This window comes from Arachis hypogaea, chromosome 16 (genome assembly GCF_003086295.3).
Source record: "Arachis hypogaea cultivar Tifrunner chromosome 16, arahy.Tifrunner.gnm2.J5K5, whole genome shotgun sequence".
NCBI lineage: Eukaryota > Viridiplantae > Streptophyta > Magnoliopsida > Fabales > Fabaceae > Arachis > Arachis hypogaea.
Genome location: NC_092051.1, coordinates 141,484,779 through 141,508,012, shown reverse-complemented (window position 1 = coordinate 141,508,012; position 23,234 = coordinate 141,484,779). Strand labels below are relative to the sequence as shown.

Here is a 23,234-nt window from a genome sequence, read left to right as displayed (position 1 = left end):
CCTGACTTGTATTCGAATTCGAAATCAAACTCAGTCAAGAAGTCTTGCCACCTAGCTTGTTTGGGGTTTAACTTCTTTTGAGTTTGGAAGTAGCTTGTAGCCACATTGTCTGTCTTGATGATGAAGTGTGAACCAAGCAAGTAGTGACGCCAAGTTCTCAGACAATGCACCACCGCAGTCATCTCCTTCTCTTGGACAGTGTATCGCCTCTCTGTATCATTCAATTTGCGACTCTCAGGCAATAGGATGTCCTTCTTGCATCAGAACTCCTCCAATAGCGTAGTCAGAAGCATCAGTGTGGACTTCAAACACCTTTGAGTAGTCGGGTAGTGCTAGTACTGGTCCTTCTGTGATAGCAGCCTTCAACTCATCAAAAGCCTTTTGACACTCCTTTGACCATTCCCAAGAGTGATTCTTCTTGAGAAGATCAGTTAATGGTGCAGCCTTGGCGGAGTATTCCTTGATAAACCTCTGATAGTAATTAGCCAACCCAAGGAATGACCTATATTCAGTTACCTTGTTTGGAGGTTCCCACTCTTTGATAGCCTTCACTTTTCCTTGATCCATGCAGAGAGTTCCATCTTTAATGATGTGTCCCAAGAAGTGGACTTCGTCCCTTGCAAAGGAACACTTTTCCTTCTTCACATATAGGTTATTCTCTCGCAAGATCTTGAACACGGTTCGTAAGTGTTCTACATGTTCTTCCAAAGTATTGCTATAGACAACAATGTCATCCAAGTATACCACTACAAACCGATCAAGGTAAGGTCGAAAAATCTCGTTCATCAAGGTACAGAAGGTCGCAGGAGCATTGGTCAAGCCAAAAGGCATCACCAACCACTCATATGATCCATACCTCGTGACACACGTGGTCTTAGGTTCATCACCATCAGCAATTCTCACTTGGTGATATCCTGACCTCAAATCTAGCTTTGAGAACCACTTAACTCTACCAAGTTGATCAAACAAATCGGCTATCAAAGGAATGGGGTATTTGTTCTTGATGGTTACCTTGTTAAGTGCTCGATAGTCAATGCATAGTCTCAATGAACCATCATGCTTCTTTTGGAACAAGACTGGTGCGCCATAAGGTGCCTTCGATGGACGGATGAAGCCAGCATCTAGCAAATCCTTGAGTTGCTTCTTCAACTCATCGAGTTCTGGCGGTGCCATCCTATAAGGTGTTGAGGCGGGCGGCTTTGCTCCTAACTCCAATTCAATCTTGTGGTCCACCTTCCTCCTAGGTGGTAGTTGTTTTGGCAACTCGGGAGACATCACATCCTTATTTTCTTCAAGGACTTCCTTGGTTTTGGGAGGAACGTCTTCTCTTTTGGATGTTGACTCCTCTTGTAATAGAGCCAAATATGTAGTCTCTCCATTCTTGAACCCTTTCTTGAGTTGCATGGCAGACAGTATCGGTGGCCCGCCAACTGTAGAGACTGTAGGGACCATGCATGGAGACCCTTTCTCCATAACGCATACTACGTCGTAGTATGGCATAGATATTATATTTGCTTTCCTTTGTAAATCGAGTCCGATGACTATTTTAAAATCGTCCATGGGTGCTACTGAGAAATTCACAAGGCCCTTCCAAGAACCAAGAGTCATCTCAACCCCTTTTGCTACTCCCTTAAGGGGTTCACCCTTGTTATTCATGGGTTTGAACTAGCCATTCTTTTCGGTGATCTTCAACCCAAGCCTCTTTGTTTCATCAGGCGTGATGAAGTTGTGTGTAGCACCAGTGTCGATCATAGCCATGACGGGTTTTTCATTGATAAAGGCTTTGACATACATCAAGCCTTTCTTTTCTATAGTGCTTGCCTCTTTGCCCTTCACAGCATTCGTGTGTTGGATAGATCCAACACACTCAGTTACTTGAGTTTGAGCTTCTCGTTCCTCGGCGATAGATGCCAAAGTCCCTAGCTTGGGACAATCCTTCATTTGGTGTGGTCCCTTGCGCACGAAGCATCCTCCTTTGGGCACGAAAGCTTTTTTCTGTTCTTCGTACTCTTTCTTTGAAGAGTATTTTCCTTCCTTCTTGGTTGAGAAACTCTTTCCCTTGTCTCTCCCACCTTTAGTAGAACTAGGCTTGGAGGATGACTTGGGTTTAGAGTCTCCCCTATGATACTCAATGAGTGATTCGGCCACCACGGTGGCCTCGTCGACATCCTTAACATTCCTTCTTTGTAGTTCTTGCTTTGCCCAAGGTTGGAGTCCATCAATGAAGAAGAACAATGCATCCTCTGATGCTAAGTTGGGAATTTGAAGCGTGAGAGTAGTGAACTCCTTTACGTAGTCGCTAATCGTACTCTTGTGCTTCAACTCCCTCAACTTCTTCCTTGCTTCATAAACCACATTCTTAGGGAAGAATTGTCTTTTCAACTCCCTTTTGAAATCTTCCCATGTGGCTATGTTGCAAGTACCATTTTCCATATCTACGCACTTTCTCCTCCACCACAAAGTAGCATTATCAAAAAGGTAGAGAGATGCAGTGCGTACCTTTATTGCTTCTTCGACCACCCCTTGGCCTTCGAAGTACCTCTCCATTTGCCATAGGAAGTTCTCCACCTCGCGAGCGTCCCTTACGCCCTTGAACTCCTTTGGCTTGGGGAGATCAATCTTTGTCGTCTCCCTTATAATGGTTGGTCGAGATTTTGCCTCCTCGAACCAAACTCAAACTTCCTCAAATAGTTTTAAGGAATTCTCAAGCTTCTCTTTAATTTGGAGCATGCTTTTTTTGAAAGCATCTAGTCCTCCTAACACATGAGCCTCGAGGGTCTCCTTATCATGTTCTATCCTTTGGAAACGCTCATCCATAGAGGATAGAACATTCGCCAACACAGAAACTCTCTCTTCTAGGAAGTTAGAGTCCTTACCTCTAGGCTCACTTGAAGAATGAACATTCTTGCCTCCCCATTGAGAAGGAATAGCATTCCTTCCCCCTTTGAGACTCAATATGCTCTATGGTGATACTAGAAGCCATACCCACAAATCACTTGTGCTCCCTCTCGAACCTTGCTCTGATACCAAATTGTCACGGCCTTGGACACACTCCAACGCTACCGTGCCAACACTCGGACTTACTCAACCTCTTGAGCTAAGACCAAGTCAGTCTAACCCTCAATACTTAGCAAGAAAGCTAAGAATACAAGAGAACACAAGAGAAAGGAAGCTTTGGTGGAAGAACACTTTATTGCTCAAGTGTGGTTACAAATGATTCACACACACACAAACTCTAATTCTCATCCCTATTTATAGCCATCCACTTCCTCAATAGATGGTTAGGATTAAATCTAATCAACGGTCCAGATTAATCATCCAGAACCTTCTTTACAAATATCTATCCTACCACAACTCTCTAAATATTTCTAGATTATTCCATACCACTCTTTATACTTCTATATATATCTACACTCTTCTAGAATACCCTATGACCTTCCAGAGTCTTCTAGAACCTTCTAGGGTATTCCGGGACCTTCTAGGACATTCTAGAACGTTCCGGAACCTTCTAGAGTATTCTCAAACACTCCAGAAAACTATACAAACACTGTTAAATCTAACCTTCTAAAATTTACCGTGACATGAAGCAAGTTCAAATATATGATAACATTAGAGTAAAGTACCAACCCGGTCCCTGTCCATTTTTCAAAATGACAAGACGAGCCTTAACCAAAAACACGTTCCATTACGGTTCCTGACCTTGTACTCCGTCTGCCAACCCGGTCCTTCTGTCAGTTTTCCGGCGAAAACTCGACGGAAATTGCTGACATGTCAGGTTAAAAAATGGACAGGGACCTAATTGTCTCTAAATTTAAATTGGTTAGGGATTTATTTGTCCTTATTATTCTTTAAACAATATTTTTAATTATATTTTTATTCATTATATTAATATTCTTTTTTTAATAAAGAAGTACAAATTAATTAATAAATTATTCAAATTTAAAAATATCATTTATTATGAAACCAAATAAAAGGGTTTGTCTCTAGTGGCAATAAAGATTGAGTGGCTAAGATGGCTAAGATCAAGAAATAAATAAGAATTTGACATGTGGCAGAGTTTGGAGTTGAATGAGTCATGATTTGACCCTAATAAACATGATTGCTAAACACAAAAAAAAAATAGCTACTTTTCAAAAAGATCTTAGTAATACTTAAATTTAAAATGAATAGATAAATATAAACCTGTGATTAAATAAATTAAAATGTGTAATTAATTATTATTTATTATTCTAATTAAATCTTTAATGTATAATTATATATTTATATATATTTTCATGAATTTAATTTTGATACACTGTTAATATAAAATAATTTATACGAACATTTAATAATTATATATTATCATATCAATAAAAATAATTATTTTTTTATTAACTGTAAAAATGATTGTCTAAAAAAAATATAATTAAACAACTATATAAAATATTTTATATTATCAATATAATAAAATTAAATTTAATTTTTATTAATAAATCTTTCTTTTAATATATATTTCACAAGTATGATATATTTAAAAAAAAAAAGATATTTCATCATCATGTCTTTCTTTTATTTTTATATTAATTATTAACTAATGATTAGTCAATTTTCTTGATAATATTCATAACTTTATTTTTTATTTTTATTTAATTTCTTAAGTTACATTATTATTAGTTTAAACATTTTTGCTATTTTCCTAAAAATTTAAATTCAACGCATATTTAGAAATTTTTTCATAATTTTTAAATCAAAATTTTAATTCAATTTGTTAAGTTAAATTGTTATATAAATCATCATAAATTTATTATCCGTATGTGTAAAATTTAAATTCAAAATTTTATTAAAAAATTTATCATAGTTTTTAAATTAAAATTTAAATTTACTTTGTTAAGTTAAAGTATTAGTTAAATCACCATAAATTTATGATCACTGTTTTTTAATTTTTTAAATTATAAAGTTACAAGGTATTAATATTTTTCTCTCTCTTTTACTGTTTTAAATTGTGTACTTTATACGTTAGTTTATAATACAAAATCTATCTACTAATGCTACATACCACATGTCATCTATTTATTGAATGGTCAATTCTTAATCATGTTTGGCCACCATTCTTTTGGCCACCAGAGACTCCCCCTTATTAAAATCCATGCATGGCAAACAAAAATCTATTAGAAATAATCCATACTCGATAAGCTTTCGTGCAAGTACGGATACCTTTGAAGCATGCTTTCTAAGAGAATTAACGGCCTTTCCAATCATAGTTGCGTGGCAAAGTGGCAAAGGTAACTCCAAGAATTAGAGAACTCGCCAAAAAACTAAAGCAAAGAATGATTGAATTCACAAACCTTGAGACAATCAACAGTGAGTTCCATCAGTTGCAGCCTCCTCAGTAATTCAAACAATACTGCATCAGACTGTTTTTACAAGAAAAATAAAATAAGGCCAGCATAAATCAGGATCTCCATAGAACACAAAAATTTAATAAATTATTTTTTATTAATTAAATTGTATTTTACCAAAATATTTTTAATAAAAATTTAATAATTAAATTATTTTTTCTAAGATACCCTTCAATAATTTTTTAATTATTAAATTATGATTTTACTAAAATTTTTGTTAACAATTATTTTTATATTTTACTATTAATTTTTTGATATTAATATATATTATTTTAATATTAAATAAAAAATAATATATATTGATATCGGAAAATAAGAGAAGAGAATGTACATTTTACAAATAGAGAAAAGGAGAGTGTTATTTTAGCATCTCTTAAAAAAAGGAGTGAAATTTTCTCTAAAAATTAATGTTTATTAAAAAAATTCAAGAATTTAAATGTTGAACTAAACAAATTTTTTAATTAAATAGTATTATAATATTCTATTTTTATTAAATTAATTTAATATATATTGTTCTTTGAGATAAAATTTAATAAAAAACTTATTATTGTGAGATTAAATTTAACAAAATATTTTTTTACACAAAAATTAATAACATAATTTTTATTTTATATGGAAGCAAACATAATTTTATAATGAGTGCATAAATCTATATACAATATACATATATACTTTTTAACACTTTTTAAAAATGGTAGTGGGGCCACTTGCGCCCCCCCCCCCCACCCCCCACCCCCACCCACCCGTCCCTCGTATCCCCAGTGCCGGTTATGGTTTCCGGCTTTGAAATGAGGATTTCGCTGGCCAGCTCCTTGCTTTAGGAGATCATCTAATTCCATTTGTTGTATAGTTCGTTGCCTCTTAACTGCAAGCATCATACAATACTTTCTTGAATCAGTTTACTGTGCTATGAATATCTCAAGTGTCTCAGTTCTAAGCTGAATTCAAGATATAGAAACGGGTTTCAGAAAAGAAATGACAAACCATTTTCGGCTGTTAAAGTTTAGGGAGCAGCAACTTTTGTGTTTTCCGGCCAGCACTTAACTATCAAAATAAAAGTGAGTGATCTCACACCATTAAAAACAATATTGATGACTAATTGATGGTTACAAAACATCAAAATTGCTGCCCCTAGCATTCCTCTTTTCGGCTCCTCCATCTCTCTTCTCCCGAAGATTCTTCTTAGCGGCTTCTATCCTCGCAGCAACTTCCTCTAAGTACTTCGATTTCTGAAGTACAGGAAACTGTTAGAGATGCCTATAATCTGTCAAGTTTTGCAAACTTGTGTAGAGATGTTTTACTTACAGCTTGCTGGTCGACCGGAGGCTTCATTGTGACTGTACCATTCTCTACTTCTTCCCCTGCCTTTGGCTCGACATTGCTTTTTGGCTGCATGCTTGATTTTGGTGGTCTGCCAGGACCAGAATCAGCGGCTACCGGTCTACTTGGCTTCACAGTGGGTTCATTTTGCCCATTTTGTGGAGGATCTGAAAAAAATCCTGATTAAGACATGGGGAATTCGAATACAGAACCGAAGAGTGAATGCTAGATAGTCTAAACATAAGAAATTGCAAAATCAACTCACTTCCGATATCAATCATGCCATCAAAGAACTTTACATCGTCCAGATACGAGACATACAACAAAGGGAAGTAGAAAAATATCAGTTTCTACATAAATCTAAGTTCAAAAAAGGGAGGAAAAAAATATTAGGGACAGGTAAAATACCTGTGAGAGTTCAATTGAACCCGTTGAAGCTACCAAGAAAGCTCCTTCGTCCATAGGAGGTGATGGAAGTCCTTCCTCTTCATAAACAACTGATGGATTTACAGAATCTGGAATGCCTTCTGATCCTATAAACATGTAGTAAATTCAAGCATGAATCAAGGTTCAAAACGCAAAAAAGCATCGGGTATTCGGGATTATCTTGATGGTTGTCACACAAAGCTAGATGAACGTTTGATACCTGCAATAGCTGTGGCCTTGACCCACTCATCTACTATTTCTTTCCAATCTCTGTAAATCAAAGAAAAGATATTGTTACATCAGATAGTTGTTCACTTGTTCGGTATGAAAGTGAATATGTTAAACAGATTCTGCAATTCAACTAGTTCGCTAATACGAATCAAAACAATAATCGCCAACTTCAAAGCATACAAGATGTGAAGTATGAGTCATTTGCCTAAGCATCCCATCGTAGATTGAAAGATAGCATCAAAGTTGAGCATAAGGGACAGTGGGGGTAGACATGGTTTGGATTTTTAAAGATCCAAACAGCGTCCACTTTAAAACTAGTTTTGTAGTTCATGAAATCAAATTAAAACCGGATTAAAGAAAAAAAATCAGTTTCTAAACTGATTCAAAAAACAAAAATCAGTTTTAAGTTAGTTTTAATATTTAAATACGATTTTACATACAAATCGATTTTAAATTTGATTTTTTTTAATTCAAATTTAAAATTCAATTTTAAAATAAATTTTTTAAACAAAAAATACAATTTTAAAACTAATTTTTAAAAATTTAATTTCTAAACCATTATTTTTTTCTACTAAAAATCCAATTTTAGAATTGATTTGCTTATTTATAAACGTAATAACAATAACTAATTTATATAATATTTAATTATTCTTAAAATATCAAAAAGAATGACATAAGACATTCAAAATGAACATTCTGTTAACATAAAACATTCAAACTGATAATATAATATACTCAACAATCTCTGTGTGGAAAATTGATGCAGCCACTAACAAAAGGTTGATTAGGTCAGTTTCGGATACAAAAATAAAGTCAGCAGTTTTTTTTATCAACTCCTTTTCAGCTTCTATGGATAACAAATTTATAGCTAAATTCTTTCAATATTTTTGGGGGACAATTAAAAATGATGTGATTAAAATGGTCTGAAATTTGTTTTTTAGAGATAAAATTTTTAAAGCTTTTAATCATGTTTATATCTATCTTATTTCCAAAGTTGATAATGCTATTAGCTCTATGAAGTATATTTGACCTATAAATTTTAATAGTATTTTTTATAAAATTATCTCTAAAATCTTAGTACACCGAATATAACACAGTCATGAATATAGTGATTAATAACAATTAAAGTATTTTTGTTAAAGGGCGACTAATTAGTGATAATGCTCTTATTGCTCATGAGTTTATGCATTTTCTAAAAAATAAGAGATATGGTGACTGTGACCTAGCTCTAAAGCTCGATATGAGTAAGACTTATGATAGAGTCAAATGATCTTTTGTTTGGGAAATGATAAAAAAAGTTGAGTTTTGCGACAATGACTTGATTGGATGAAGGAATGTGTGACAACAGTTTCTTACTCTGTTACTGTGGATGATCAACCACATGGTTATTTTAAACCATGTGGAGGGTGTGTCAAAGCGACCCTTTTTATTTATTTATTTCTATTTTGTGCAGATAGTCTCTCCCATATGCTCCATAGAGGTAAATAGAGACAAGATTTTTCTAGTTTGAGATTGAATCATAGATGTCCTAGAATTACTCATATATTCTTTGTAGATGATTTAATTTTATTTAGCAAAACTACAATCATTGCCAAGACTTACTAAGTATCTTACAGACTTACCAGAGTATAAGTGGCCAAGTAGTTAATCTAGACAAGTTATTTGTTTTTTTTTTCAACAGAAATACACCGCTTCAAATCCGAAACCAATTTGCTAATCTTCTTATGGTTCCGCATATTGGGAATCAAAATAAGTATTTTGGATTACCATCAATTGTTCAGTGGTCTAAGAGAACTACTTTCAACTATATTAAAGACAAAGTCTGTGAGAAACTCCAACCATGAAAACGAGCTCTACTTTCTCCTAATAGTAGAGAGATTTTGATAAAAGTAGTAGTTACAATAATTTTCATTTATACTGTGAATTGTTTTCAATTGCTTGATACTTTACTAGAGGAGTTATACTGCATTATCTTACAATTTTAATGGAAACAAAAATATAAAAAACGTAAGATACAATGAATAAGTTGGCAGATTACATGTAGACCTAAAAATTAAAGAAAATTAAATTTTAAGAACCTAAAGACTTTCAATCTTACAATACACTAAACCGGCTGCTTAATAAAATCTACAAAAATAAATACTACAAATTTACAAATTTTCTAGAGTAGAGACACTTAGACAGATTGAATCGGACATAGTATTTTTGGTAAGAAAGAGAATAACAGATTATAAAATTAAAAAAGTTATTTTCCCATTCAATTACATCTGAGCTTGATCTTTGTAAGATTTTTTTCAAATTTACCCTGTATATAATCCCTAGTGGATCGTTTATTACATTGATGAAATATTTTCTTGGATTAAAAAAAAGAAAAAATCCCTGTGTGGCATTTAACCCCACAAAATGAGTGTTCATAGATATGACAAAATGGTCCAAATGATCATTAAAGGTTTACAATATGATATCAATCAATCTTAACAGCAGATAAGAGAAAATCCCTTCTGTTTCTGACACCATTCCTACCTCAATATTCATCACACACATGAAATCACTCATGTCAAATTGCCATCAAGAACAAACCAAACTACGAAACCATTCATCATGAAACGCAAAAAACTTAACAGCAAGTTAGATTCTCAATAGCAGGCCAATAACACCATACACAAATAATATGAATGAATGCATTCATCAATTAACCAAACGAATATTAGTGTTTCCTTCTTGAGAAAGAAACTGAATGAGCTGAAAGAAAAAAGGCTTTTTGCCAATTAGGTAGAAAATATGCATCCATCTCCTGCGTCTCCATGGGGGCTATCATACAAGTTTGTTGCTATAGTCGAATCTGCCCGCCTCATCTGAAGTAAACTCTGGATCTCGCTTTGCTTTAGCTAGATGGGATTTAACGAAGACTTTAACTTCCTATTAGACTGCAACTTAGTCGAGGTAGAAGATGACTGGCTTCTCCTGCTTTCAACTTAAGAATGGACTTAAGAGCTGCTGTAGGGTCTTTAGTCTTAGGATGCTTTCAGGCTCTAACACCGTATAATCTTTAACAATTAGCACAACGAAATGAGCAGAGTAACAACTGAATCGGTGACGAGATGCTGAAGAACTGAATCGAGTAACAGTCTAACAGAGTCGCATACTATACCTGAACGGCGGAAGGGATGGAGCTGGAGGCGAGCAGTGCTGAAATTGACGGCGACGAGAGGCAGAAGACGACGACAAGGCGATGGCAGGGCTCGCAGACGCAGAGTGGCGGACAGAGGAACTCGCAGCTTCAAGCTCTGGGAGATGAGGAAGGGGACGTACCGTCGCAGCTTCAAGCTTCCTGCTCCGGTGCTGGATGCGGTGGAAACAACAAACGCCGGCGGCGAAGAGACCATGAAGGAAGAGAGCAAGACCAGAGTTTCAAATCTAAAATTAGGATTTTTTCCTTAATTTTAGATTTTAATTTAAAATTGTTTAAAACTTTAAATGATTTAGATTAAAAAATCAAACTATAAAGTTGATACGATTTGATTTTTTTTTAATAGTTTGGTTTAAAATGGATTTAAAATCTAAAAATCTGGATTATTTTGCAAAGCTGAATGTCACGGTCTTGGACACACTCCAACACTACCGTGCCGGCACTCGGACTTACTCAACCTCTTGAGCTAAGACCAAGTCAGCCTAACCCTCAATACTTAGCAAGAAAGCTAAGAATACAAGAGAAAGGAAACTTTGGTGGAAGAACACTTTATTGCTCAAGTGTGGTTACAAATGATTCACACACATAAACTCTAACTCTCATCCCTATTTATAGCCATCCACTTCTTCAATGGATGGTTAGGATTAAATCTAATCAACGGTCCAAATTAATCATCCAGAACCTTCTTTACAAATATCTATCCTACTACAACTCTAAATATTTCTAGATTATTCCATACCACTCTTTATACTTCTATATACATCTACACTCTGCTAGAATACCCTATGACCTTCCAGAGTCTTCTAGAACCTTCTAGGGTATTTCGGGACCTTCTAGGACATTCTAGAACGTTCCGGAACCATCTAGAGTATTCTCAAACACTCCATAAAACTATACAAACACTGTTAAATCTAACCTTCTAAAATTTACCGTGACATTCTCCCCCATCTAATGCGCAGACGTTCTCGTCGCGTTCTGTTCATGATAGCGCTCTAGGTGTTCTTGGAATTGCCACAGATCTTCGCGAGTTTCCCAACTAGCTTCGGTTATCGGGAGCCCTTTCCACTTCATCTCTCATTTGAGGCCAATAATAAGAAGATTCAATGAGTGCCAAGGTCCTTTGCTGACCTTGGTGACCAGCCCACTTGGTGTCGTGGCATTCCCTCACTAATTTTCTTCTTAGATTTTCTCATTTAGGGACGTATAGTCTTCTCCCTTTAGTGTAGAGAAGGTCGTTTTCTAACCAAAATCTTTTGGTCTTACCTTCTCTAGCCAACTCCACCAACTTCTTGGCTAATGGATCGTGATGAAACCCTTCCTTGATGATATGCATAATATCTCCTTCAACCATAGAAATGGCCGCTAACTCAGCCTTGCGACTCAGCGTATCTGCTACCACATTAGTCTTGCCTGACTTGTATTCGAATTCGAAATCAAACTCAGTCAAGAAGTCTTGCCACCTAGCTTGTTTGGGGTTTAACTTCTTTTGAGTTTGGAAGTAGCTTGTAGCCACATTGTCTGTCTTGATGATGAAGTGTGAACCAAGCAAGTAGTGACGCCAAGTTCTCAGACAATGCACCACCGCAGTCATCTCCTTCTCTTGGACAGTGTATCGCCTCTCTGTATCATTCAACTTGCGACTCTCAGGAAATAGGATGTCCTTCTTGCATCAGAACTCCTCCAATAGCGTAGTCAGAAGCATCAGTGTGGACTTCAAACACCTTTGAGTAGTCGGGTAGTGCTAGTACTGGTCCTTCTGTGATAGCAGCCTTCAACTCATCAAAAGCCTTTTGACACTCCTTTGACCATTCCCAAGAGTGATTCTTCTTGAGAAGATCAGTTAATGGTGCAGCCTTGGCGGAGTATTCCTTGATAAACCTCTGATAGTAATTAGCCAACCCAAGGAATGACCTATAATCAGTTACCTTGTTTGGAGGTTCCCACTCTTTGATAGCCTTCACTTTTCCTTGATCCATGCAGAGAGTTCCATCTTTAATGATGTGTCCCAAGAAGTGGACTTCGTCCCTTGCAAAGGAACACTTTTCCTTCTTCACATATAGGTTATTCTCTCGCAAGATCTTGAACACGGTTCGTAAGTGTTCTACATGTTCCTCCAAAGTATTGCTATAGACAACAATGTCATCCAAGTATACCACTACAAACCGATCAAGGTAAGGTCGAAAAATCTCGTTCATCAAGGTACAGAAGGTCGCAGGAGCATTGGTCAAGCCAAAAGGCATCACCAACCACTCATACGATCCATACCTCGTGACACACGTGGTCTTAGGTTCATCACCATCAGCAATTCTCACTTGGTGATATCCTGACCTCAAATCTAGCTTTGAGAACCACTTAACTCTACCAAGTTGATCAAACAAATCGGCTATCAAAGGAATGGGGTATTTGTTCTTGATGGTTACCTTGTTAAGTGCTCGATAGTCGATGCATAGTCTCAATGAACCATCATGCTTCTTTTGGAACAAGACTGGTGCGCCATAAGGTGCCTTCGATGGACGGATGAAGCCAGCATCTAGCAAATCCTTGAGTTTCTTCTTCAACTCATCGAGTTCTGGCGGTGCCATCCTATAAGGTGTTGAGGCGGGCGGCTTTGCTCCTAACTCCAATTCAATCTTGTGGTCCATCTTCCTCCTAGGTGGTAGTTGTTTTGGCAACTCGGGAGACATCACATCCTTATTTTCTTCAAGGACTTCCTTGGTTTTGGGAGGAATGTCTTCTCTTTTGGATGTTGACTCCTTTTGTAATAGAGCCAAATATGTAGTCTCTCCCTTCTTGAACCCTTTCTTGAGTTGCATGGCAGACAGTATCGGTGGCCCGCCAACTGTAGAGACTGTAGGGACCATGCATGGAGACCCTTTCTCCATAACGCATACTACGTCGTAGTATGGCATAGGTATTATATTTGCTTTCCTTTGCAAATCGAGTCCGATGACTATTTTAAAATCGTCCATGGGTGCTACTGAGAAATTCACAAGGCCCTTCCAAGAAGCAAGAGTCATCTCAACCCCTTTTGCTACTCCCTTAAGGGGTTCACCCTTGGTATTCATGGGTTTGAACTAGCCATTCTTTTCGGTGATCTTCAACCCAAGCCTCTTTGTTTCATCAGGCGTGATGAAGTTGTGTGTAGCACCAGTGTCGATCATAGCCATGACGGGTTTTTCATTGATAAAGGCTTTGACATACATCAAGCCTTTCTTTTCTATAGTGCTTGCCTCTTTGCCCTTCACAGCATTCGTGTGTTGGATAGATCCAACACACTCAGTTACTTGAGTTTGAGCTTCTCGTTCCTCGGCGATAGATGCCAAAGTCCCTAGCTTGGGACAATCCTTCATTTGGTGTGGTCCCTTGCGCACGAAGCATCCTCCTTTGGGCACGAAAGCTTTTTTCTGTTCTTCGTACTCTTTCTTTGAAGAGTATTTTCCTTCCTTCTTGGTTGAGAAACTCTTTCCCTTGTCTCTCCCACCTTTAGTAGAACTAGGCTTGGAGGATGACTTGGGTTTAGAGTCTCCCCTATGATACTCAATGAGTGATTCGGCCACCACGATGGCCTCATCGACATCCTTAACATTCCTTCTTTGTAGTTCTTGCTTTGCCCAAGGTTGGAGTCCATCAATGAAGAAGAACAATGCATCCTCTGATGCTAAGTTGGGAATTTGAAGCGTGAGAGTAGTGAACTCCTTTACGTAGTCGCTAATCGTACTCTTGTGCTTTAACTCCCTCAACTTCTTCCTTGCTTCATAAACCACATTCTCAGGGAAGAATTGTCTTTTCAACTCCCTTTTGAAATCTTCCCATGTGGCTATGTTGCAAGTACCATTTTTCATATCTACGCACTTTCTCCTCCACCACAAAGTAGCATTATCAGAAAGGTAGAGAGATGCAGTGCGTACCTTTATTGCTTCTTCGATCACCCCTTGGCCTTCGAAGTACCTCTCCATTTGCCATAGGAAGTTCTCCACCTCGCGAGCGTCCCTTACGCCCTTGAACTCCTTTGGCTTGGGGAGATCAATCTTTGTCGTCTCCCTTATAATGGTTGGTCGAGATTTTGCCTCCTCGAACCAAACTCGAACTTCCTCAAATAGTTTTAAAGAATTCTCAAGCTTCTCTTTAATTTGGAGCATGCTTTCTTTGAAAGCATCTAGTCCTCCTAACACGTGAGCCTCGAGGGTCTCCTTATCATGTTCTATCCTTTGGAAATACTCATCCATAGAGGATAGAACATTTTCCAACACAGAAACTCTCTCTTCTAGGAAGTTAGAGTCCTTACCTCTAGGCTCACTTGAAGAACGAACCTTCTTGCCTCCCCATTGAGAAGGAATAGCATTCCTTCCCCTTTGAGACTCAATATGCTCTATGGTGATACTAGAAGCCATACCCACAAATCACTTGTGCTCCCTCTCGAACCTTGCTCTGATACCAAATTGTCACGGCCTTGGACACACTCCAACGCTACCGTGCCGGCACTCGGACTTACTCAACCTCTTGAACTAAGACCAAGTCAGTCTAACCCTCAATACTTAGCAAGAAAGCTAAGAATACAAGAGAACACAAGAGAAAGGAAGCTTTGGTGGAAGAACACTTTATTGCTCAAGTGTGGTTACAAATAATTCACACACACACAAACTCTAACTCTCATCCCTATTTATAGCCATCCACTTCCTCAATAGATGGTTAGGATTAAATCTAATCAACGGTCCAGATTAATCATCCAGAACCTTCTTTACAAATATCTATCCTACCACAACTCTCTAAATATTTCTAGATTATTCCATACCACTCTTTATACTTCTATATACATTTACACTCTTCTAGAATACCCTATGACCTTCCAGAGTCTTCTAGAACCTTCTAGGGTATTCCGGGACCTTCTAGGACATTCTAGAACGTTCTGGAACCATCTACAGTATTCTCAAACACTCCAGAAAACTATACAAACACTGTTAAATCTAACCTTCTAAAATTTACCGTGACATGAAGCAGGTTCAAATATATGATAACATTAGAGTAAAGTACCAACCCGGTCCCTGTCCATTTTTCAAAATGACAAGACGAGCCTTAACCAAAAACACGTTCCATTACGGTTCCTGACCTTGTACTCCGTCTGCCAACCCGGTCCTTCTGTCAGTTTTCCGGCGAAAACTCGACGGAAATTGCTGACATGTCAGGTTAAAAAATGGAAAGGGACCTAATTGTCTCTAAATTTAAATTGGTTATGGATTTATTTGTCCTTATTATTCTTTAAACAATATTTTTAATTATATTTTTATTCATTATATTAATATTTTTTTTTTAATAAAGAAGTACAAATTAATTAATAAATTATTCAAATTTAAAATATCATTTATTATGAAACCAAATAAAAGGGTTTGTCTCTAGTGGCAATAAAGATTGAGTGGCTAAGATGGCTAAGATCAAGAAATAAATAAGAATTTGACATGTGGCAGAGTTTGGAGTTGAATGAATCATGATTTCATTGATTTGACCCTAATAAACATGATTGCTAAACACCAAAAAAAAAATAGCTACTTTTCAAAAAGATCTTAGTAATACTTAAATTTAAAATGAATAGATAAACATAAACCTGTGATTAAATAAATTAAAATGTGTAATTAATTATTATTTATTATTCTAATTAAATCTTTAATGTATAATTATATATTTATATATATTTTCATGAATTTAATTTTGATACACTGTTAATATAAAATAATTTATACGAACATTTAATAATTATATATTATCATATCAATAAAAATAATTATTTTTTTTATTAACTGTAAAAATGATTGTCTAAAAAAATATAATTAAACAACTATATAAAATATTTTATATTATCAATATAACAAAATTAAATTTAATTTTTATTAATAAATCTTTCTTTTAATATATATTTCACAAGTATGATATATTTAAAAAAAAAGATATTTCATCATCATGTCTTTCTTTTATTTTTATATTAATTATTAACTAATGATTAGTCAATTTCCTTGATAATATTCATAACTTTATTTTTTATTTTTATTTAATTTCTTAAGTTACATTATTATTAGTTTAAACATTTTTGCTATTTTCCTAAAAATTTAAATTCAACGCATATTTAGAAATTTTTTCATAATTTTTAAATCAAAATTTTAATTCAATTTGTTAAGTTAAATTGTTATATAAATCATCATAAATTTATTATCCGTATGTGTAAAATTTAAATTCAAAATTTTATTAAAAATTTTATCATAGCTTTTAAATTAAAATTTAAATTTACTTTGTTAAGTTAAAGTATTAGTTAAATCACCATAAATTTATGATCACTGTTTTTTAATTTTTTAAATTATAAAGTTACAAGGTGTTAATATTTTCCTCTCTTTTTTACTGTTTTAAATTGTGTACTTTATACGTTAGTTTATAATACAAAATCTATCTACTAATGCTACATACCACATGTCATCTATTTATTGAATGGTCAATTCTTAGTCATGTTTGGCCACCATTCTTTTGGCCACCAGAGACTCCCCCTTATTAAAATCCATGCATGGCAAACAAAAATCTATTAGAAATAATCCATACTCGATAAGCTTTCGTGCAAGTACGGATATCCTTTGAAGCATGCTTTCTAAGAGAATTAACGGCCTTTCCAATCATAGTTGCGTGGCAAAGGTAACTCCAAGAATTAGAGAACTCGCCAAAAAACTAAAGCAAAGAATGATTGAATTCACAAACCTTGAGACAATCAACAGTGAGTTCCATCAGTTGCAGCCTCCTCAGTGATTCAAACAATACTGCAGTTTTTACAAGAAAAATAAAATAAGGCCAGCATAAATCAGGGATCTCCATAGAACACAAAAAGAACCTTAAAACACTTCTCGATAATAAACAACATCACCACAAAAAAGTCAAAAGACTTCAAAAATCTCTTCAAACATCAAAATCACTATTAATGTATGAATATTACTGGTACTCTCAAGTACTCTCTCTTTTATTGGATTTTATTGGGTATTGTATGACATTAGTTGATCACAACTGTATAATGGAATATGAAGAGATAGCTAGTATAATTTTTATTTTTTCTTTTTTCTTTTTTCTTTCTTTTTGGCTATATATAGCTGTATCTTTTATCTCTGTAATTAAGCAATTTTTTACTAATGCAAAAGACACATTTCTCTCTTCTTTAGAAGCTTTTCACTAAGAAATCTGCAGCTCTGAACGGATTTCATCATGGTGCGGTGAGCGTGGAAGAGTGCAAATATTGTTAAGCAAGGATTGTGAACTTTACCCCTTCCTTCTGCAACATCCATGGCAGATCGAGAAGCTGGAGTAGATAATCCAGAAAATTTGCAACGACAAATATTTTCAGTGAGTGATTTACAAAATCTCACAAAATTGATGAATCAACTTGCCAGCCTTCAAACGCAAGTAAGAAGATCAACATTGAACCCGATTCAAGACCAGACAAGTCCCTTCTACCTCCATCCAAATGAAAGTCCAGGTTTATCACTAACTCAAACTCCTCTTACAACTCGAAATTATCACTCATGGGCGAGATCGGTTTGGCTATCCATCAAATTGAAGAACAAGTTGGGATTCATTGATGAAAGCATTCTGAAACCTGAAAAAACTGACTCAACCTATGAAGCTTGGGACAGATGCAACACATTTGTACTATCGTGGTTGCATTCTTCCCTAAGCACAGAGATTCTTCAGAGCGTTCTTTGGTGTAACGTGACCTCGAAACTCTAGAACGATCTCAAGCACAGATTCTATGAAGGTGATTTATTTCGGATAGCTGATCTTCAAGAAGAGATGTTTGCGATGAAGCAGGGAGATCTATCCATCACTGCATATTTCACTAAACTTAAGAGAATTTGGGAAGAACTTGATGAGTTCAAACCAATTCCATCCTGTGCCTGTGGAGCATCATGCTCATGTGGACTGAAGATCATCAGAGAATATAGAGACCAAGAACATGCTGTTAGAATTTTGAGAGGGTTAAATGAGTAGTATACAACAGTAAAATCACAGATTATGTTGATGGTGCCACTGCCCAGTGTGAATTCCATCTATTTTTTACTTTTGCAACAAGAAAGACAATTAAGCAACTCAGATTAAAGTGAAGAAAGGATGCTAGTTAATGTTGTCAATATTGGAGGAACTGGTAATAAAAACAATAGAGGATTTGGTATGACCTTGAATGCAAATTCTGGTATCATAAATCGAGGTGGCAGAGGCGGACGTGGCCGAGGCCGAGGCAGAGTTAGTAGTGGAAGAGGAATGATGAGAAGTTGTTCTTATTGTGGAAAGGCTGGACACACCATAGAGACTTGCTACCATAAGTATAGATTTCCTCCTCATTTGCAAAAGAAATTTGGAGTAGAAAATGTAAACAATATGATTGTTGCTGAAAAAACATGTGGAGATGGCAACGTAACTGATGTGCGTTCAACTCAAGAGGAGAATAATAAAAGCCTAGACAACTTATTTTTCGAAGATCAAAAACAAGCATTGATTTCTCTATTCCAACAACATAAAGGTGATCCTGCTCATAGTTCTCTTCAAACACAAGTCATAAACACAGTGATAGCTCTTTCAGTAGGTATACACCATATTTTATCAGTTTCCCACATTCCTTTGCACACACATGACTGGATAATTGACACTGGTGCCACTGCACATGTTACTTTTTCTCTTGATACTTTTCACTCTCATCACATAATAGATCCTGTGTTAATCAAATGTCCAAATGAAACTGAGACCACAGCAACAATTAGTGGAACTATAATTTTAACCCGTGATTTTTACCTTACAAATGTGTTATATGTGCCCTCTTTCAATTTTAATCTCATATCTGTGTCTGAAGCAACTGATTTTTTACCTTGTCAATTTTTATTTAACAATACACACTGTGAGATACAGGACAACCTTTCCTTGAAGATGATTGGTCATGCTAGACAAAGAGGTGGCTTGTATATCTTCAATACAGATGCAACTTATGTCAACTTAGGAGCAAAGAATAGAGAACTAGTCAACACCAGCAATTCAGTTAGTGTTGCTGCTGTTACAGACACTATAAATCATGAAACTTGGCATTGTAGGTTAGGACATGTCTCAATTGATAGGTTACAAGAAATGAAAAAGAGTTATCATTTTATTGTATGTCCATTAAAAGATGAACCTTGTGAACCATGTCATTATAAAAAACAAAGAAGATTGCCTTTTCATTTGAGTCAAACAAAATCTGTCAATTTATTTGATTTAGTGCACATGGATATTTGGGGACCTATTTCTACTCCATCTTTTGCTGGTCATAAATATTTTTTAACAATAGTAAAAGATAAAAGCAAGTTCACTTGGCTATTTTTTATGAAAAATAAAAGTGAAACTTCTTTTTTTATTCAACAATTTGTGCAACTAATTGAAATTCAATTTCAAACAAAAATAAAAAATATCAGAACTGATAATGGAGCTGAATTCATCGTGAATTCTTTTTATGAAAAACAGGGAATAATTCATCAGACTTCATGTGTTGAGACACCTCAACAAAATAGAGTTGTAGAACGAAAACATCAAGATATTTTAAATATTGCTAGAGCACTCATTTTTAAGGCTCATCTTCCTAAATTTTTTTGGAGACATGCTGCATCTCATGCTGTACATATTTTCAATAGAGTGCCTAGTTCATCTATTAATAATAAAAGTCCTTATCAGATTCTTTTTGGTAAAATGCCAAACATTCAACACTTCAAAATCTTTGGATGTCTTGCATTTGCTTCAACTTTAGTTGCAAATAGAAAGAAATTGGATAAAAAAGGAAGAAAATGCATTTTTCTTGGCTTTAAAACAGGAACAAAAGGATATCATAAATAACAAACAATTTTTCATATCTAGAAATGTAATTTTTTATAAAAAATTCTTTCCATATATGGATAATCAAGTTTCTCATCAATTTGAATATGTTTCCAATTCTAATAAAGACACTAAACCTACATTACATAATCATGATCCTATAGATGTCTTTGATAGCAGCACATTATCTTCCCATACCTTAGATTTACATCCCATTCAACATACATTGCCAAATACTCCTTCCAACACTATTGATGTTCAACCACAACCAACCTTACCCATGTCTTTGAGTTTACCAGGAGCACCAGCATTATGTACTACACCATCATATGATGAAAATCCATCTAATTCCCAACCCACTCATATTAATCTACCTCCTTCACTAAGAAGATCTCTTAGAGAAAGACACAAGCTAAGTTACCTTGATAATTATGAATGTATGCAAACCACTGTCTCTGATAACATGATCCAATCATCAATCACAAAAAGATATCCTCTTTTCAATTATTTGAGTTACAATTCCCTGTCACAATCACACAAAGCACTTTCCATTACAATTTCTACAAATCCAGAGCCAAGGAACTATGAGCAGGCTATTTTGAGTGATTGTTGGCAGAAAGCAATCAAAGCTGAGCTTCAAGCATTGGAGGAAAGCAAGACCTGAAAACTTACTACTCTACCGAAAGGGAAGCATGCAATCGGATGTAAATGGGTTTTTAAAACCAAGTATAACTCTAATGGTACTATAGAGAGACACAAAGCAAGGCTTGTGGCCAAGGGCTTCACTCAAATACAAGGGTATGACTATTTTGATACTTTTAGTCCTGTAATCAAAATGACTACCCTTCATGTACTCTTAGCAATTGCAGCCAGTAAGAACTGGTTTATTCATCAATTAGATGTGACCACTGCTTTTCTTCATGGTGATCTACTTGAAGAAGTCTATATGAAGTTGCCCCCTGGTTTAAATGCACAGTCAGGAATGGTTTGCAAGCTAGAACGATCCTTATATGGCCTTAAGCAAGCAAGTCGCCAGTGGAACTCCAAGTTATACTCTGTCTTGATTGCTTCAGGTTACTCACAATCAAAGGCAGATCATTCTCTTTTCACCAAATCTTCTCCAATAGGTTTCACTTCTATTCTTGTTTATGTGGATGATTTAGTTCTAGCGGGAGATGACATAGAAGAGATCCAACGTGTGAAGATGAAATTCAACACTTTGTTCAAAATCAAAGATTTAGGCGAACTAAAATTTTTCTTGGGCATGGAAGTTGCAAGGAGCAAAAGGGGAATAGCTTTATATCAAAAGAAGTATACTCTTGATCTCCTAAAAGAGTATGGATTATTAGATTCAAAACCAGCCAACACACCTATGAATTATTCAATTCATCTCTCAAAGTCATCAAGAACATTGTTGGATGATGCTAAGCCATATAGAAGACTCGTTGGAATGTTGATATACCTCACTAATACCAGGCCTGACATAAGCTTTGCTGTTAGCAAGTTAAGTCAATTTTTAGATTGTTCTACAGATGAGCACTTCAAAGCAGCTTTACATGTGTTGAAATACTTGAAAGGAGCTCCTAGAAAAGGATTACTTTTTGAGTCTGTTTGTGACTTGTCCCTCCGTGGTTTTTCAGATTCTGATTGAGGTACATGTCCGGATACCCGAAGATCAGTGTCTGGATATTGCTTCTTTCTTGGAAGATCTTTGGTGTCCTGGAAAATTAAAAAACAGCAAATAGTTGCTCGATCATCTTCGGAGGCAGAGTATCGAGCAATGGCTCTTGCAACTTGTGAAGAAATTTGGCTGATGTACATCTTGAATGACTTCAAAATCAAGTTACCAGGTCCTATGACACTATTTTGTGACAACCAATCTGCTAGATATATTGCGGCTAACCCAATGTTTCATGAAAGGACAAAACACATTGACATTGATTGTCACAAAGTTAGAGAAAAAGTTCAAGACGGTTCTTTAAAACTCATGCCAATTCCATCAAGAAAACAACTTGCTGATATTCTTACAAAGGCACTTCCACCAGGTCCTTTTGAAGAGTTATGTAGTAAGCTTGGAATGTATAATTTGTAGCTCAAGGAAGGCTATTAATGTATGAATATTATTGGTACTCCCAAGTACTCTCGGTTTTATTGGGTATTGTGTGACATTAGTTGATTACAGCTGTATAATGGAATATGAAGAGATAGCTAATATAATTTTTATTTTTTTTTTCTTTCTTTTTGGCTATATATAGCTGTATCTTTTATCTCTGTAATTAAGCAATTTTTCACTAATACAAAAGACACATTTCTATCTTCTTTAGCTTGCTTTTCACTAAGAAATCTGTAGCTCTGAACGGATTTCATCAATCACATCACAAAGGAGCAAGAACTGATAACCAAACAAAAGAATGATAAGAGGAACTAGCAAGAAACACCTCTTCTTGACGGTTATGGAGAATGTCTCTGATCCTCAAGACTCACCAACAAGCTGAGAATGTTCTTCCATTTCATCTGCCAATGCCTCAGTTTTACCAAAATTATAATTGCTAAAAACCTTATTTACATCCATGTTACCATGATCATCAATATCATCCCTTGAGCTACTCACCTTATTTTTCTTGCTTGCCCCAGTTTCAAACTCAACCTTGTCACCCACACACTTTGTTTGCTTGCAAGAGAAGAGCATCTCAGCAATCCTATCTCTTCTCAGCCTGAACTCCTTGGGGCCAATCAGAAACCGCCACCATAATGGTATGTTCAATTATCTCAAATATATCAGAAGAAGCCGAACAAAAGCTGAAGTAACTCCTCCATTGATCCAATAACTTCTTCAT

The 23,234-nt window shown here is 35.6% G+C and overlaps 1 protein-coding gene and 1 pseudogene across 1 annotated transcript in view; both read right to left on the bottom strand.

Annotated features, from left to right (window-relative positions):
- The window catches only part of LOC140173133 (uncharacterized), an 11,092-nt gene extending 5,650 nt beyond the window's left edge, over positions 1 to 5,442 (bottom strand). The window contains exon 1 of the mRNA XM_072220752.1: positions 5,325 to 5,442. The gene's annotated coding sequence lies outside the window, so the exon portion shown is untranslated. The remainder of the gene's footprint in view (positions 1 to 5,324) is intronic.
- On the bottom strand, positions 5,295 to 23,234 carry LOC112757724 (probable mediator of RNA polymerase II transcription subunit 26b; annotated as a pseudogene).